The following is a 17,485-nucleotide window of genomic DNA, read 5'->3' on the forward strand; positions in this document are numbered from 1 at the left end:
TATAAAATACGTAGAATTACCAAAAACTTCACAGATTTCGACAGAACTGTCGATATCGCCTCGGCGTGTGGGTGAGTTCGATGCCCGAATTATTACTGTAATACAAGGGCATGTAAAATGAATACTCGAATGAAGAGCCTCGATGAGATTACGATCAATTATCGAACTTTTAATTAAGTGCCCTTGGGGGTCCCCGTCGCAAGAATGCACTCCTGAAATCGCTGAAGTCTCTTTATTGGAACATGAGTAGACAGAACAAGGTAGATACATCGTGCAAGCACAATGCAACTACAAGTGCGCTTAAACAAAGAGCCAGAACAATAGCGCTGTCCAATAATCAGCGAATATTAGTTATCGACACGGGGAACGCAATAATGCCATTGTACAATATATTGGCTTGATGCGCGTATTCAGAGAATGTGCGTCCGCCTGATCGATACGCAACATAAAGTGTGGTACGAATAATGTTATGTCCAAGTGTTACGTAAAATGAAATTGAATCTGATAAGAACAGTGTTTCAGATAATGTGCACCCGACTGATCGATGCGAAACGTAACGTTTAACACGAACAATTTTGCGGGAGTATCGCGTAAACGGAAATAGAACTTATGAAAAGTGTAAGAAGCAATGAATAAAGTCTCATATGAGCCGTTTATTTTGAAAGTGGCATAAGTCACTTTAAAAAAAAAATCGAGTTAATGGTAACGCTAATTACAATTGAAAGGTATCTTTTCATTTAAAAAAAATTTGCAATCAATAAGTTGAGAACTATTGAGATTTGTTCGAGAGAAGTTTTGCTAATTAACGGTATAACAAACATGTTTATTTTGAAAATGGCGTAAGTCGCTGTACTCGGGAAATTAATTGCGGGGCTTAGTGTAAAAGAAATAGAAACGTGTGATAAGTGTGTGTGAAGTATTGTTTTGAATTATTTTCAGTATTTTTAAAAAACTTGTGATCACTGGACTTATTTTTATAAGTGCGAAAGAGAATAGTGCAGTTTTGTAAATTATATTATAGTGATGTGGCGGCTACCTCTCCAGACCCGCCAGCAGATGGCTATAAAATGTTTTATAAACCAACTTTAGATGAAAAAGATGAATTTCTAACTTTGGATTTGTCACCAAAATGAGGAAGACCTAGGCGTTATTCACAAATAGAAATGGATCCGTTATACGCTGGATCTCGTCCTGTTTCTTCGGCAAAATACAAACACATGATGGACTTGCTTAATTATATACCCCCAATATACCACAGTTATTTAAAAAATTTGAAACAAAACACGATTTCCGAGGACTTAATCACTCCTATTGATGACGAAAATTAAATTGAACCGATGTATTTTCATATAAATTACTTATACTTATGTTTCAAAATGTACTAATTATTTTTGTATTTTATGAATATTAAAATAAAAAATACTTAAATCAAATCCTTACATTAAATATGTTCATGGTATAAATTATTATTATATATGTAGTTTATTCAACAATTTTAGTAAATCACTGTCCTTTCAAAACATCACTTCGGTAAAATACGTCGGACAAAATTAATATACGTCAGTCATTTTTCTAAACTATTTATTTTGAAAGTGGCTCAAGTCACTTTACCGTAATGAAAAGTGGTGATTTTTTAATGTTCACACGAAATTATTTATACTGAGAAAAATATCAGTATCCTGAGATAACAAATATAAGTAAATCTTCTCGAAAGTTAGCATCCATATTTTTAAACGTGTTAAAACGCAAACCCTACTTAAATATATCGACTTAAAAACAAAGTGACTTATGCCACTTTCAAAATAAACGGTTCAATCGGAGAAATTCTTCGAATAAAATTTTATATTCGACAAAATATTTCGAATAAATTCTTCGGATCAAATTTTGTTCCAGCAATATTTCGAATACAATTTTATTCGAGATTGAATTTGGATATTACAAAATATTACACGAATCAAATTTTATATTCGAAAAAATTATTTGAAATATTTGCAAAGTATAATTTTATTCGAACAATGCCCAATTAATCAGGAGGTGATTCTTCAGGTTATTCGAAGTAACTTTCTTCTTAGCGAAAATGCAGTCCGCGGCTTCGTTTACGAGTTATTAAGGAAAAACAGTGACCAATGAGTGAAGAGATCAGCTTGGCGCGAGGCGACCGAGCCAATGGACGGACTTAAGCCACTTTCAAAATAAACGACTCATATTTTTATGGCATCCTAGATCGTATACATCTCGACCATAAATATTATGTCATAGTTCCATTTTATTTAACGCGATTGCAACAAGGATCTGTTTCGATGACAGCTATTATCGTTGCAACTGGACTGCGGATTTTATGCATTTAGGGCAAGCATGAGTAGGCAAAATTTAAAACAGTGTCAAAAGTAGAAGATATTGAGAACGTTGACGTAAAAATTGACAATTTGGGAAGAGGAAATGACAATCGGCAAGTATAAAAACTATAAAAAAGATCGTATCTCCTCTTTTGTGTATAATCCGAGAGTCAATTAGGGAGAATTGACTGTATTAATCTAAACTTATTAGATGTGTGTGTGCGTGTGTGTGTGCGTGCGCGCGCGCGCGCGCGTGCGTGCGTTATCATATATTTTTATTATTTATTTGTTATATATTTTAAAAGTATTATTGTATAATTTTTATCTTGCAAACGGTATGGATCCTTTAGTTATTCACGTAATTAATTAACGAAAGGGATTTATCTGTCACTCTAATCTTTCCGAAACGCTATTCGATGTATAAAATACAAACGAACTTTTAATCGATGTCCATGAATAAATGAGACGACATTTTTCAACAAATTTTGCTGGCTCGTATGGTATTAATATCGAAGCAAATCGATGCCGTTAAACCAGGATACAATCTATGCAGTTTCGTTTTACTAGTTTAATCAATTTCGAGCGACAATCTGATTCATTCACTGTTTGCGAACTTTAAAGTCTGCATTTTTTTTCGAGCATTTAGCTGTGACGCGATATTAATACCAAAGCCAATCGATATCGTAGAATCGAGAATGCGGACGATTACGTACCCCGCTTCATTTATTCAAAGTCCATGCAGTTTCACCGACAAAACTGAACTTCACGAACATTTCACCGCATTTTCGGTTTAGCTTCCCGCCGGGAATGTAAATTTTGCTTTAATTGTACTTTTTGTTTTTGTTTTTCTTTTGGAAATTCGATGCCTTAATGAACTTTGATTTACCGAATAGACCATAGACGGTCTATTATATATATAATATATAAAATAATATATATAAAAAATAATATATAATATATAAATATATATATATATATATATATATATTATTTATACTAGAGAGAGCCAAAACTAAATACAGTGAACTAAAACATTGGACACCAAACGTTTCTAGGTTCGTTAAAAAAATATCCAAAGCGTGTTTTTTTTTTAGAGTGATAGTACTTTCGATAAGGTTGTCTGACATTTGACTGTTGGTATATAACATTTTGTTTCGACATTTTAGTTCGGTAAGCTTTGACGAATCATCGTGGAAAAACCGAAGCCACGACACAACGTTTACAAATCGTGGAAATTTATTTCCGGAATCAGTGTTCCAGTGTTGCCAAATTTGTAGAGCACTTTGTGAACTTTATGGTATACACAATTGTCCATCAGAGCAATTTATTCGTCGGACTATTGATAAATTTCGAGCAACGTTTACTTTATTCGATGAAAAACTTATACTATATACTATTATGCTATTACTATTATACTATATGCTATTATGTTATTACTATTATACTATTAAACTATATCCTATTGTTATTACTATTATACTATTATACTATACCTACGATTTGTCGACATGCACAGTGACATATTTCATAATACCTACGAACTTTTTAAAAAACGACTGATTTAATATATTCCCAATAATATATTATATAATATAATAATACAATAATATTATAATAGAATAATATAATAATATACATTCTAATATACAATCCCCTAATATACTCCTGGTTGAACGAAAAAAGAATAATTACAACTAACAAATTTTGTATAAAATGTGTAAAATTTGTACAATTTTGAATAAAACAACTTGTCGTTTTGGCAGAATTCGTAAATCTACTGTTAAATAAACAAAAGCAGCACTGGAACAACCAAGTTGGATCAACCACTTATAATTATTAAGATTGTGAAGATGCTTTTGCCGATAATTACTAGATACAGTCTCCCAAATTGACGCTCGATTTGCGCACAAAAATGGACAATTTGGGAAGAGGCGATACGGTTGTTCGAGCCTCGCAGCTCGTTTTTATATTTCTTGACAATTCGTAGCTATAAAAACGAACCGCAAGGCTCGAATAATCGCACCTCCTCTTCCCAAATCGTTCATTTTCGTGGACAATCTGAGCGTCGATTAGAGAGACATTACTGTATATCTATTTGTTCCGATTTATTTCGTTGAATAAAAATCGAGCAATATCTCCATAAATACGATCTTGTTGTTTTGTCGAATCTCTGATTTATTTCGCCACGTAATCTTGCGAATCCGAGCCACCGATCGAGCAGATCCGAAAACCTCGATCCGGGTTGCCTTGCCAAAAGTTTAAAAAAAATCCAGTCGCGTTCTATAAATACCCGAACAGACGTCGCGAGGCAAGCTAGCCCTCTGCTCGGTGTACAATGGCCCGTGAACCTCCCCTAACGAATCGATAATGCGTCGGTTTCAATAGGAGCACGCGAGGTCGCCAAGAGAGTAGCACGCGAGCAGAACTCACCTGCGCTACGATCGAATTCCAGGCTCGCGCACCTGCCGCCGTGCCGTAGGAAACTTAATTGTCTTCGCTACGGAACTACGACCCGCGCCGTCGAGTCGCGCCGCGCCGCACCGCACCGCGCCGTTCGTATGTCACCGGACGCGCTTATGTTACCAAATAGAATGAGAATGAATGACGGCTGCGTGGGCCCGAGTCAATATACAGGGGCAAAGAAAACTGTTCCCGCGCCCAATTTTCTTCGCAAGAAATGAGTCGTTTATTTTGAAAGTGGCATAAGTCTCTTTGTTTTTAACTCGATATACTTAAGGGTTTGCGTTTTAACACGTTTCAAAATATGGATGCTAACTTTCGAGAAGATTTACTTGTATTTGTTATCTCAGGATACTGATATTTTTCTCAGTATAAATAATTTCGTATAAACATTAAAAAATCACCACTTTTCATTACGGTAAAGTGACTTATGCCACCTCCAAAATAAATACTTTAGAAAAATTACTGACATATATTAATTTTGTCCGACGTATTTTACTGAAGCGATGTTTTGAAAGGACAGTGATTTACTAAAATTGTTGAATAAATTACATATATAATAATAATTTATACCATGAACATATTTAATATAAAGGTTTGATTTAAGTATTTTTTATTTTAATATTCATAAAATACAAAAATAATTGGTACATTTTGAAACATAAGTATAAGTAATTTATATGAAAATACATCGGTTCAATTTAATTTTCGTCATCAATAGGAGTGATTAAGTCCTCGGAAATCGTGTTTTGTTTCAAATTTTTCAAATAACCGTGGTATATTGTGGGTATATAATTAAGCAAGTTCATCATGTCTTTGTATTTTGCTGAAGAAACAGGACGAGATCCAGCGTATAACGGATCCATTTCTATTTGTGAATAAGGCCTAGGTCTTCCTCTTTTTGGTGATAAATCCAAAGTTAGAAATTCATCTTTTTCATCTAAAGTTAGTTTATAAAACATTTTATAGCCATCTGCTGGCGGGTCTGGTGGTAGCCGCCACATCACCATAATATAATTTACAAAACTGTACTATTCTCCCTTTCGCACTTATAAAAATAAGTCCAGTGATCACAAGTTTTTTAAAAATACTGAAAATAATTCAAAACAATACTTCACGCACACTTATCACACGTTTCTATTTCTTTTACACTAAGCCCCGCAATTAATTTCCCGAGTACAGCGACTTACGCCATTTTCAAAATAAACATGTTTGTTATACCGTTAATTAGCAAAACTTGTCTCGAACAAATCTCAATAGTTCTCAGCTTATTGATTGCAAATTTGTTTAAAATGAAAAGATACCGTTCAATTGTAATTAGTGTTACCATTAACTCGATTTTTTTGAAAAAGTGACTTATGCCACTTTCAAAATAAACGACTCAAATATAGCTCAACGAATGAAATAAATAAAACAATAGCGACGGTAAATTAGTCTGGAAAACGTATAAAATGAATGTGCCTATTACTGCGGGTGTACGCTTTACTGCGGTATTTTTTCCCAATTAGATTAAAATACGTAGAAAAATAAATTTGTACGATTTAATGAGAACGTGTTCTCGTCGAAACGAAAAAATTGTCGATCATTCTCATATTTTTGAGGATTTCGAAAGCTTTGATTCTTCTTCACGCAAGGTAAAAATAAGACAATTTTTCTTCCGTCTCGATTAACGAACAACTACTAAATCATTTTACATTCCGTAGAACGCTTTAAATTGTACAGATGGAGAACGCATTATTTAGTCATTCAGAGGGTTAAAAAGTTTAGTCGTACAAAATGTACTAAATACAAATAAATATTTAGAAACGTCGTGTTGTACTTACTCAATGAAGGAAATATAAAAGCTCGCAGAGTGGATTGTTCTTTCGTAAAACAGCTAGGTGTTGATTTTTAATTTTGTAAGTGGCAACGCACCTCACAAAAATTCTGAAAACATACAAGAACGATAGTCATGAAAATATGTAACTCTAAGATTTATTTGTTGTTGTTGCTTTCAAGCTTCTGTAAGGAAGCTTTTTTCCGTTTTTAAATATTAGAAGGAATTCTACAAATATTTCAACGAAATATTTTTGAGATTGTTCGCCAGAAACAATTGTTTCAAAATCGAATTTTGTTAGTTCCTTAAATGATCAGAAAAGTTTCGCAGCAATATCAATGAAACCGTGGAATACTAAAGGCGACAAAGTGACGCACAATCGAGGAACCGGTGTCGAACGATTCCATGAATGGTTGCGCGAGTGTATCTGTTAAAATGGTGACGGTCTCGGGGCCGGAAGCAATTAAAGGAAGAGCCTGGTCGTGCGCGCGAGTTTCGCATTCGAATACTTTTTGGCAAACACGCCCAAAAGAATCCACGCCTTTTACCTTTTGCGCACCTTGCCTCCTCCTCCTCCCCCCTCTCGGTTTCCCCTGTCTGAGGTTTTATCGTCGAAAGCTTTGATCTCGATCTGATTTCTTTGGCGAGTCTTGGAACAGGAAAAGAAATATGGTCTCAATCGATCGACGAGTTCCGTGGAAATACTTTCTTATTTAAGCGATGCGAATCGTCGGTAGCTATCTTAGATATAATCTTGAAGGTAAGATCACTAAATGTACAGTGTACAGTATTGGCTAAAATTATTTTATGCAGAAAGAAATAACTTCTAAATTATAAGTTTTGATTTGATTCACTCTGATAGTCTTGATTTTCGCACTATAAAATAAAAGATCTTGTAAAAATTCTATCGAAACTAGAAGTCGTTTTTGCTATATAAATTTATTTTATGATGAACGAATATTTTTTTTTAGTAAAGTTAATTAGTAAAACTAATTTTTTAACCTAATGATATAAATCAAGTTTCAAGACTCTGTACGTATAAATGATTTGAAAATTTGTTTTTCTATCAGCTTTGAGACTTACCGTTCTCTCTTGATCAAGCGGTTATTATTATGCAATAATTGATGAATATGAAAATCAAATAGAGATTTAATTACTCTATTATATTCGAATTTCATCAAAGCGCGTCCACTGCAATATCATTCGCGCGTTATTATTTCAGCTTAAACTGCAACGAGATTCACATTTTAATAACAACATTCAGCTGTGAACCAGATACAGCATGATTACGTTTAAAGGCTTATCGACCGGTTTGTGTAATTTATTAATCATTCATTTTCTTTCGGGAGCATAGAAGTTCGATTGTGAATCAACTTTTAACGCGAAGTGTAATTTTGCTTAATTGTGGAAAGTAACATTTGCACGTGTCGCGCATTCGAGTTATCTTTTTAAAAATAGAAGCCATCATTTTCTAAATTACGATACTAACATACGATACTAACTTATGTATACAAAGTAGAATCATAAAGAAATTAAAAAATTAATTAAAAAATATCGCGTTCGCTTTAATTTCAATTTCCCGAATAATTTTAGCGATAAAAAGATGTTTTCTAATATTCGTAATTAAATCGATAAAAATTCGGAATAACAATGTTTCAGCTAAGAATATCTGAAACCGCAGCAGCCTATATTTAATTTATAACAATATCTGACAATACTGCGAGATTGCCTTCGATTTGATAAATTTGACAGCAGGGAATTGCTCGACGGACCACAAGACCGTAGAAAACCGAAAGTATAGAGAAATGCAAATCGATTCGTATTCCGACTCGACTCGAAACAGATTTCGGTCTTGTAGCATTGGAATAGGAAAAGAAACGAGTATGAAAAATTCATGCGAATAATAACAGAATGCACGACGACGTGTGTGTGCGACATAAAAAACGAACGAGCAATAGCGTGACCGATGCGAACGAGAAGCGAAACGAAAATCGCATGATTACTCGAACAATTTGAAAATCGTTGATCAGTTTATAAATATATATACAGGGTATTCCAAAAATGTCTCGCAATCCGAAAGTAGGGGATTCCTGAGGTCATTTGAGGCAACTTTTTCCTTAGCGAAAATGCAATCCGCGGCTTCGTTTACGAGTTATTAACGAAAAACAGTGACCAATCAGAGGCGAGATCATTTGGCGCGAGACAGCCGAGCCAATGAGCCGTCGCCGCGCGCCAGCCAAGCTCGCCTCTCATTGGTCAGTGTTTTTCGTTAATAACTCGTAAACGAAGCCTCGGAGAAAATTTTCGCAAAGGAGAAAGTTGCTTCAAATGACCTCAGGAACCTACCACTTTCGGATTCCAAGACATTTTCGGGACACCCTGTATATACATATATATATAGTTGAAAATTGGTCAGTTTATAAATTTATATATATATATATATATATATATATATATATATATATATATATATATAAATTTATAAACTGACCGATTTTCAACTTGTTCGAGTAATCATGCGATTATATATAAACCGATCCTGTGTTATAGTAAAATTATTCGGTAAGAAGAAGCGATTCGATTTTTCGAGGAAGAACTGCGTCGTCATTGATCGCGTATTCGAAGAATTCCATGAGCAATGATATTTTCCCTGTGGAAATGCTACGCGATGATTACGTTAGGCCCCCGACACGGCTCGCGATCGATCTCCGCCGATGGTCGATCGTGACAGAATGTCGTGCACGGGTCACGCGATTTAATGCCACTTCAATGACTCTCCGGCGGTCGTTGTTCCAGCGACAATGAGCCGTGCTGATACGTGCTCGCGCATATTTAGCCGACCACTTCCGGTTCCTCGCACACCACAACGCACGCGGCATCCCTCGAAAACAACGGAAGAGTGCTCGGGACGAGACTCGGGTGGGCAAGAACATCTTTGCGTTAGGGCAGGGGTGTCAAACTCAAAAGCTAACTTGGGACAAATAAACAATGCTTAACTTTAGGTGGGCCGCAAAAAAGGAGACTAGTACATTGTAATAAACACATATATAAAGTTGAATTATTGTTTACGTCCTGATACTTGACATCAAAAATGTTCATCTAGGGCCGCGAGATTGACACCCCTGGCGTAGGGGATGTCTGCCGAAACACCATACCAAAAAATGCCAAAAATTAAAAATCGCTCATTTCACGGCACACAAAATAGATTTCAGACTAATACCGCGCGTGTCACTGTAATTTACTAATCGTATTTTGCAATTATTTTTCAACATTATTGATTAAATCGATAATACTGATTCAAGTGTACTGATATTACTGATATTATATATATATATATATACTGATATTACTTACTATTATATACTGATATTATTATAATTATATATATTACTACTGATATTACTGATTAAATCGATATTATTGATTAAAAAAGTAAAAGAATTTAGCGAAACCGAGAATGAAAAATTCCTTTTTGTTTCTGCAAACCGTAATGTAATAAACTCTGAACAGTAATGAAATTGAATTCGACGCGGCAGTCGACTTGTTGATCAATGTTCGAACTGCTTTCATTTTATCTGGCTTTCGTATTTGTTGCACTGGTGTTCCACACATTAAATATAAACATTTGTCGATGTTGTTAGCGTTATAAAACAATTTACAGTTACATTTGACAGATGTTGACAGTTACAATCGAACTGTCCAAGTTGGGCCTCTTCATTATTGGACATGCAAAGTTAACAACAATTGATTTTGATTTTTAATTTACCAATATTATATCAATAACAACGCAAAAACATGAACGATTCGTGAGACAGTAAAACAGTGGTTACATAAATGTTAATGCGTGTAGCAGTTAAGGGTTAAATATTGTTCGGAAGGGAACACAGAATTCCGACATAACCTTTTAGGTACGGCTGAATTCTGCGCGAGGCTATTTCTCTGGACGGCAGAGTCTGATACTGTATATACAGGGTGTCCCAGAAATGTCTCGCAATCCGAAAGTGGCGGGTTCCTCAGGCCATTCGAGGCAACTTTTTCCTTTACAAAAATTTTCTCCGACGCACCGTTAACGAGTTATTAACGAAAAACAGTGACCAATGAGAGGCGAGCTCAGCTGGCGCGAGGCGATCGAGCCAATGAGCGGAACTGGGCTTCGCGCGCTGGTTGGCTGGGCCGCCTCGCGATAGCCGTACTCGATTCTTATTGGTCACTGTTTTTCGTTAATAACTCGTTAACGGTGCCTCGGAGAACATTTTTGTAAAGGAAGAAGTCGCTTCAAATGATCCGAGGAACCCGCCATTTCCGGATTGCTAGACATTTTTGGGACACCCCGTAGACTGTTGTAAATCGATGCGAAGACAAAAGAAGTGTGAAACAATGCATATGAAGACGATTATTTGGTTCAAACGCGCGTCGTCCAGAGAGATGACATCCGCGAAAGCCACTAAGTGGCGTGTCGTTCTGAAAGATGACATCTGCGAAAGCCACTATAGTGGCGCGTCGTGCCTAAAAGGTTAAGAGAACGGAATAACATTCATATTTCACGGGGTATTAGTAAAAATCTCCATCGGCCGAGGCGGGCTCGGCAAACCGCGGCAAGGGTTTAAAAACGCAGAGGAATTGGCTTGCGTCGATTGAGTAATCCCCATTGTTAGCAGGAAAAAGGGCATATGAAACCAGCCGACGATAGGGTCTCCACATTCGTGAAAACGATAGGCAATGCAGCACGAATGAAAGTAATAAACACGCATATGGCGCGTCGGCTTACCCTGTAATTAAAGCATCACCCCCTTTTCACGTCAAAGGTGCAAGCACAGGTGCGTAATTAAGATTTCACTCCTTTTCGTCTACGACCTTCCAGTTGCGCGGCAACGGGAATTTAAATGAACCATGTAGGAAAACCCTCTGCGGGTGAAACGCGAGCCTGTAAACATGCAATCTCGCGAATCTGTCGTACATTTAATAACCCCTTACGACTGTCGTGAAATTGAAGACTCGGTGTCGACAGATAAAAATACGTTCATGCGTTGTATATATCATGATCTAATTATCTTAATATCAATCAAGTGATAGATCAAGCGATGCTTATTTTTAATTTTCTGTTTTTCGAATAAACTTGATACTTAAATACAATTTTATTCGATTCAATATACATATGTATCAATATGCATAAAAAAATATTTGTAATTGATTTTTGACAGAAATTTAAATTTTGATATAATTTTAATATAAATTAAATTAGAAATTTTAAGTTATTTTTAATAGAAATAGAAATTAAAATAGACTTTCCATAGAAATTTAGATAATAATTAATTTTAAATAGGATCGAAATTAATTATAGTATGTATTTGTTTTATTTAAAAGGTAATTATAATGAATTTTTATTATAAATTTGAATTATAATAGATTTTTCATAGAAAGGATCATAATCACAAATCTTAAATATTGGTGGAAATAATTCTATTATACATATATATTATTTAAAATTTCATTATGGTATATGTTCTATTTAAAATTTAATTATAACAGATTCTAAATAGAAAATTAAGTTTTATTTTGCTATTAATAAAAATTTAATCAGAAGTTTTGTAGATTTAATTAGAAGATGTCAGTTAGAATAAATTTTTAATATAAAAACATGCTGAAGATATTTATATAAGATATTTACTGTTTCAGTTTCAGCTCGTTAATTAAACTAAACTGCTTTGAAGGTGATCTTTACGAGCGACAGACTGTTTATATTAACGGAGAGATTCGGCAACCGTTTGTAAATTTATTCGACGGAAAGCAATAATCGGTCTTTCCCGTCACCTTGGTCACCCCCTCTAAAAGAGAGGGCGCCAATTCGAAGACGCAAACATCCCCCGAACCTTTTCCCCCGACATAATTTCGGAAGGGATCAGGAAATTGCCATGAAATTACACGAAAATTGATGCAACACGCCGTTAATGCGTGAACGCGTTACCACAACCGCCCCCGGCCACCCCCGCACGGGGAATCACAATTTTTTAGCTAACCTTTTTTCAACCGATATAGCAACCGCTAAATCCCATCTGCCGTAAAATTCGAGCATACAGGGTGTCCCAGGTTTTAATGTTCAAACTTTGTCAGTGTATTCTATGGCACAAAGTAAGAAAAAAAATGTTATGTAAACATAGGTCATATAGAGCTTTATTAAGAAGTTATAACAAAAATTCAGAATAGGAATAGTAATCAACTTGCTGTTACTGCGAGCATCGGCTTGAATAGATCAGCACATGCCGTGTGTTTATGTAAGCTGTGTTTATTAATACATTTCGAAATGTATTAATAACCGTTGTTGACAATACATTATTGACATCGATCGAAGATCTTTTTTTATTTTTTATTTTTCTTTTTAGTTGATTACTATTCCTATTCTGAATTTTTGTTATAACTTCTTAATAAAGCTCTATATGACCTATGTTTGCATAACATTTTTTTCTTACTTTGTGCCATAGAATATACTGACAAAGTTTGAACATTAAAACCTGGGACACCCTGTATAGGCATATCCTCAACCGTAATGGTATAATGGAAGTCTGAATTGAATTTCATCCCCCATCATCGTACGAGAATTTTTCGTCGAATCCAACGAAATTAATAAATTTTCATCACTGATGCGCTTACGGAATTACATTAGGCGCTTATATCCTAACAGGATTTGGAGAAAAAATATTCGACCGGAAAATGAACGGATATATTGCCACGCGAAATTGAACGAAGATGTACGTATACAGGGCGTTCCGTTCGATTCGCATTTGGAGAATAAAATTTGATCACAGTTGAGATTCAATTCGGGAATAAATCGTCTGCAGGAAATGTTAAAACGAAAAGTTTTCGACGCGTAAATTCTCATCATCGATAACTATTACCAGCAGATTAAATGATACCGTCATCAGTAACTATCATGAGCGACCAAAACATAATTCCATCATGTATAACTATTATTAATAATTCGAAGAGTGTTTGCATCGCTAATACTTGTTACGAGCTATGAAAATAAAGTTTTATCAGCAACAAGTATTGTTATTTACAGTTGAACTAGTGCGTGCATCGTCGATAACAATTATGAATACCTGAAATCAATTTCCACTACCAATAACTATTATCAGCAGCTTGAATAGTATTTGCAACATCAATAATTATTATGAGCAATTGAAATAGTTTACCTGATCAGTGTGTGCTATGCACAATCGAAATCGATTTTCCTCATTAACAATTGTTTAAAAAATATATATGTATCATTAATAGATAAAATAAAATCTCTAACATGACTGGCATTCGCGTCACTAATAATTAGACCGTGGATTTTACGCATTTATAACAAAACTGAATAGTTGAGATCCAAAACAGTGACACGGAAGAATTCAACAATTTTATTATATTACTCATGACTCATTAAAATTATTCAAAACGGGAATAAATGTCAACGAATTTCTTGTTTACTGCAATCGATGTACATAATTTTTATTCAGCATTTTTATCTAAAGATCTGCACTCTACTAACAACTGTAACGAGCAGCTAGGATCAATTTCCACTATAAATAATTATTTAATGACCAGCCGAAATAAAGTCCGCCTCACCAACGATTGTTGCAAGCAACCGTAACAAATGTTTATCGCCGATACTGGTTATCGACGACGAAAATATCCGGTTACTTGTAATCACGATGTCGACCTAACTGCATCAACGGTAACAGTGTGACAGTTTCAGTCCGAGGTCGGTCAAAGCCTTTCGCATTCGCGCGTCGAATGGTAAATATGCGCCGGGAAAGTGTCGAAAATTCGCGCGATAGGCGAACAGTGAAACGACAAGACCCGCGTAGTAGGAAATGGAGGAGATGATGCGAGTGACGAGAAGTTATGCGAGGCGTGAGACCGGAAGCGATCGAATGGTACAATTGGCCGGAAGCAAGGACCCCTCGAAGGTAATGCACGGCACCGAACGATGAACTCGTTTCGAGGTTTTCCAGCGGGATTCGATAAGATCGAGGATGGCTCTCGAACCGAGCCAGTGGAACATTATCCTCGAGTTTCGTTTCGCCTTTCGCTAACTGGCTCCCAGAGTTCCGGAGAGTGCTCAACGACAGTAGGGCTCTAAGTTTCTTGTGCAATTTCATCGCGCCATTGTACTCCATCGCTTGACGCCACTTTCGCAGAGATTTAGCACGGTTGCACCGACTCTACATAAACAACGTTTTCAAACTGGCGACATTGTTATACAGATCGTATACGGTCCGGCAAAAGTAAGGTCGAAATTATCGGAACGAAACAGACGCGAACAGGACAGTGGAGCCGGTTACTGTGGGATAACCAACTGGCTGTGCCTTTGGTTTGTTTTCGGGAACAATTAACTTAACATTCATCGAACAAGACACGTTTAACCCTCAGCACTCCGAACCATTCTCAGCGCCACTTTTCGGCAGAAACGGGCATTTACAGACCCTCGTATTATTTAGTATGCTTTTGGAACTAACTAACATATTATAATGATATTGGACTTATATGAATTTGGCTGAAATCGGGAAATTTGCAAAAAAATCAATATTTTATTTTTTATAATTTTGTTATTGTTTGTTTTGTTGTTGTAATCGCTATCTATGCGAACTCTTTCTCTCGTCGCCTTGTTGCTTGGACGATAATCACTATCACTGTCACAAGTCTTTCTAACATATCTGTATAAACGTCTATCTGGAGCTCATCTTCGCTACTAATTGTGTCATGAGACTCATTCGTGTTTGAACGTTTTGCCATTGTTCTAATAAAAAATATGAATAAATACATAGGTTGAAAATTTCTAATCGTTATTACTAATTCACAAGATGATATTTACCAAAACAACTTTTGCCAAACAATCTATTTACCAAGAGAAGAATCACTTTTCCGATTTTCTCACTCGTTAGATCTATCTATACCGCTCGACGCTTCGAACCAGACTGAGTTCAGCTTTGAAAATCTTTTCCTCCAGATTTTATGATTATAAATTTGTCCAGTTGCTAACAATCACGGATAATAAAAAATAACATAATAATAATAATAATAATAATTTTATAATATAACATTTACGGATATCATAAAAATGGGAATGAGAGACATCTATAACTGAAATCGGCAATTACTTAGTTGCCAACCCAATAGAACAGCTTTCGATTAGCAACGGTAATTACTACATACAGACGTCACGATAAAATTAATATCGTTATTAAAAGTTTCAGCATTACGATATAACAAATTTACCAAACATCAGATAGAACATAATTTCGCAGAACACTTGGCTGACTTTAGACTCATTATGCACTCACTATTTGCTCAGAATTGAAAATCAATTTGTACGCTTATCTATTATGGCTTTTTATTTCTATTAGGTTTCGAAAAATGTAACATCGTTGGCAAAGTAATTAATTTCGTTTCGATCGAATAAAATACTGTGATTTTATGAAATTTTGAAGTTACTGGCGTGACAATCAAAGTGTTGAATAATAATCCATCAAGTGGCGCCTTTGAAATGCTCGGACTGTCGTGAGTATATATCTTAGTAATTTTACTATATTTTGATTTGATTTTTTGTGCCATTTCAAGAGAAAACTTCAGGGAAACATGCATGTCTGAAAAGGTTGCGCTGAAATAACTCAATTCCCCGTAATCACTAATAAACTTGAATGTCCCACGAGAGGGGACAGCGGGGTGCAAAGGGTTAAGTCTTTTATTTTGTTCATTTGTCAATAAAAGAATTTAATATGTTTCGTTAATTAAATATAAAGTTAAATATAAAATTAAACAACAATTTTTCATCTTTGTTAATATCGAAAAGCGAAAGTGCACGGGAATGCATCTCGTTGTTCATTTTCAACTAAAAATAAACACGAACGAAATAAACATAAATCGAAGGGTTTTTTTGAAGCTTCGCGTTTGTATCTCGTATTCTATGGAAAAATTCTCCCGATAATTATCGAGCAATCCGATAACTGAAGTTTCAAAGCGAAGCTGAAGACTGAAGAAGCCAAGAGTCGAAGGAGGTCGCGCACAACTTCTTGAATATGTTAAGAAGACATTACACTCGAAACGAGTGGCTATTTCGTATGAAAAGCTTATAGACTGGTGTGTTTCTTAACGCGTGCACCGTGACCCAATATTGTGCCGCGTTCAATTTTTCATGAGCCTGGAAACCTTAGCTGCTGCTTCGCTATTAACCAAGAAAAGCGATCAATTTGCGAAAGCTTTCGAAAGTGTTCTCCTAGACCGTGCTCTCACGAGGTCGGAAATTTAGGCAGGAATTGAAGCTAAGCACACAACGGCAACATTATTAAAACTTTATTTGCTAGACAAATTCGTGGAAGCGATTCTTAATAATCTACGCTATTACGTTGATCACAATTTACGTAAAAAGTTTCGGCGATTTAGGCTATTATCTCGTTCATAATTTACGCGTTTAATTATTATAATATAATTAATTCTAATTAAATACTTATAATTAAGTGTTTTTCGTGACCCTTGTAATTTCGAAGGAACCCATGTCATTTCTAATCATTTTACATTTTTCTATAGCCTTGAAAACTAAGAAAAAAAATAAAAAAGAGATCATGGACATCTTGAAATCTCGATAACACGTTCATCCAGCAAAAGTTTCACTCGACAGATTTTTTGAAACGAACTATAGTGCGGTAGATAATTGAGCGCGTTGCTTCAAATGGGACACCCTGTATATATAATAATATTCTAGGCCGAATTGTACACGCATTGACCAAACCAGGATATGATTCATGGTCGATTGATAATATTTAGTTCTGGGAATAGAAATTCTTTCGTAACGCGTCAACAATCAGTGTCGGTATGGCACGAGCTCGTATCGCTT

At 35.4% G+C, this 17,485-nt stretch overlaps 1 protein-coding gene across 3 annotated transcripts in view; it reads right to left on the reverse strand.

The window, feature by feature from the left end:
• The window catches only part of LOC117218896 (rap guanine nucleotide exchange factor 2), a 470,857-nt gene that overhangs the window by 414,796 nt on the left and 38,576 nt on the right, over positions 1–17,485 (reverse strand). For all 3 annotated transcript variants that reach the window (XM_033467621.2, XM_076527418.1, XM_076527419.1), the window contains exon 2: positions 6,620–6,722. The gene's annotated coding sequence lies outside the window, so the exon portion shown is untranslated. The remainder of the gene's footprint in view (positions 1–6,619; positions 6,723–17,485) is intronic.

The sequence above is a fragment of the Megalopta genalis genome, unplaced genomic scaffold (assembly GCF_051020955.1).
Source record: "Megalopta genalis isolate 19385.01 unplaced genomic scaffold, iyMegGena1_principal scaffold0020, whole genome shotgun sequence".
Classification (NCBI taxonomy): domain Eukaryota; kingdom Metazoa; phylum Arthropoda; class Insecta; order Hymenoptera; family Halictidae; genus Megalopta; species Megalopta genalis.